The sequence below is a fragment of the Otolemur garnettii genome, unplaced genomic scaffold (assembly GCF_000181295.1).
Source record: "Otolemur garnettii isolate 467f Iridium unplaced genomic scaffold, OtoGar3 scaffold00163, whole genome shotgun sequence".
Taxonomy (NCBI): domain Eukaryota; kingdom Metazoa; phylum Chordata; class Mammalia; order Primates; family Galagidae; genus Otolemur; species Otolemur garnettii.
Window position 1 is genome coordinate 2,745,405 of NW_003852558.1, and position 2,757 is coordinate 2,748,161.

Here is a 2,757-nt window from a genome sequence, read left to right on the forward strand (position 1 = left end):
GGAAGAGACTCATATGTATCCGGGGTAAAATCAGAATTCCCCAGTGATTTTTCCAGGCACATATGAACATATTGGAAGTGAAGTGCCCACATAAAGGAGGAGTGCCCCCTCTCGGCTTGACTTTGCCCTCCCCTTCCTAGTGAGCATGTGGCTTTGGTGATGCCATTCAGGAGGGCTGTGCCCAGTGGCTCTGAGAAATCGCCAGATTCTATCTATACCACTGTCCTTGTATCCAGGTTTGACCCAAGAACATGCTATAAAAGTATATTCCTAAAGTATGGTTATCTCCTCCGTGCTTTATATGTGAATAAATTCAGATTTAATGAGGTTGAATATTTTGGTCACAGTTGTCATATAGTGAGTAACAAAAACAGGGTTTGAACCCAACCCTGGAACCAGCACTCGGGCATTTTAAACTAACTGGTTGCACAGCATGAACTCACCATCAAGCCACAGCTCCATCCTTGCTTCCTATCCTCCTCATTTGGGGGAGTAGGAGGATTCTCTCTTGGTCCTGCATGAAAACTCTGACAGGCCTATGACCTCTTTGATGACTTTTAAGTAGCAGGTAGCTCCACAGACGTAATGGTAGCTCCATTAAATCACTAACATAATCTTGCTTCAGAAGTTAAAATGCCAGAACCAAGCGTGTAATAATCTACACCACAAACTTGACGTGAAACCTCTCCTCACCAGTTAGGTCTTGCTTTGGGCTGGAGCTCCTCATTGGAAAAGGGGCTGGAAAAGAAGCTGTCTGTGCTTCTCTGCGTCCCCAGTTGATCTTCTTCCTCCTTCACCATCTATTTTTCAGACTTCCACCAAGTTAGAAGCTAAATGGAGAAAAGCAAACGGGACGGGGCCGTTCTTACTAGTCCAACAGAATAGAAGTTGGCGCTGTTTGGACTTGGTAAGCTGAGTGTCTGTTCAAGGACGCTTTGTGGATCCTTCTGAGGTTCCGGGCTCGGCCCCTCTCTCCTGCTGCTTTTTATTTAGTGTGGTCACTTGCCATCCCTTCCACAGCTCCCGGGTTATCTGGTAGTACAGACTGAGCCTCTTCCTGCTGAGGCCCTTTCCCCTGCAGATTATGCTATCGGACAGGACCTCAGACAGCTGTCCCCTGAAGTTCTTCCTCCTGGGTGGTCCACAACTCATCCACAGGAAAACATCTTCTCATTCTGTGCCTTGACACACTGGGAGTGGAGGCCACTCCCCAAAGAGCGACCCTTGTCACTACTGCCAACACCAGCCCTCCTCTGTTGTCTATTCTGGGGTCAGAAAACAGTTCATTGTGATCCCACTTTGGGAAACACATGATAAAGTTCTCTGGCCCCATGAGGGCCTCTTCCTTGTCCTAGGATGAGAAAAAAATCCCTTCACTTTCCTCTCAATCGTGGGATGTGATGAATACTCACAGTACACTGAGCAAGTGCTCTCTCCAGAGTCCAGACTTCAGTCTTGTTATTTGTGTTAACTGTGTTATTGGTGGGCCAGGAATACTGAATTCGCAAGCGCTGAGCTATGACTGCTGGGAAAGTTGCAGAGTTCAGTTCTTGCATCTCTGGTCATAACCTTTTCATCCACCCATCAATATGTACCCTCATTTTATGTGTGTTTCTGTTTGAAGACACCTTACTTAATAAACAGTGCTGATTCATTGGCACTGAACTCACGGCCAGCAGCGCTGTAACTCAAGCCTGAATGAAGCTTATCTGATACACATTTTTTTCTTTTTCTGCAATACACATCACTGCATTCTTGGTATTAGAATTGTCGTCCCCAACTTCTGGGCCATAAACCAGTACTGGTCTGTAGCCTGTTAGGAACTGGGCCACACAGAAGACGCGCAGAAGGAAACAAGTGAACCTTCACCTGTATTTACAGCTACTACCTGTCTCTCACATCGCTGCCTGGGCTCCGCCTCCTGTCAGATTGGCGTTAGATTCTTATAAGAATGGGAACTCCACTGTGAACTGTGTGGGTGAAGGCTCTAGGGCGTGTGCTTCTTATGAGAATCTAATTAATGCCTGATGGTCTGAGGTGGAGCTGAGGTGGTGACGCTAGTGCTGGGGGTGGGGGGGGGGCTGCAAATACAGATGATCATTAGCAGACAGGTCTCACTGCACAGAGACCAAGGTAAGTCAATTGCTTGGGGACTCCTATCAAAACACTCTATCAGTGAGTGGCAAGTGACAATCAAGCTGCATGTGGTGGCAGGATTTAGAGTAGAAGGGGAGTTGATGCACTTCAGTTGTCCCAGCTGCGTCTGGTGGCCGGCTCTAAGTCAGAATCCCACAGTTATTTTAGTTAGTCCGTGCCTGGCCCACCCATTATTTTGTTTACCACTTCCATCTGCACGCACATACAAAATCACAAAAATGGGAAATCTCTAGCACCGAATATACGGTGAAAAGTGTATTGTGTATAGTCTGAGACCTCAAACAAGGAGACAGAGTGTCACTTTGTTTAACCTCAGCTGAGAACGCGAACATAGTGTGACTCAAATTTTTCGCTACTCTGTAAATGTTCTATGTGACCCACAAACATTCGACAAATATTGATGTTGAGGTTATAAATAAATCTGAAATGAATAGGCAAGTTTACAAATATGAGATCCAATTATAATGAGGTTCAGCTGTAAATATTTTCACATCTTCCCCAAACCTTCTACCATCTTTGTTTATGTCTATACTCTTGTTCTGGCTTAAGGCTCCCAGAATCAGAAAAGTGGCCTGTGCCAAATTGAGTGTGGTGATTGGG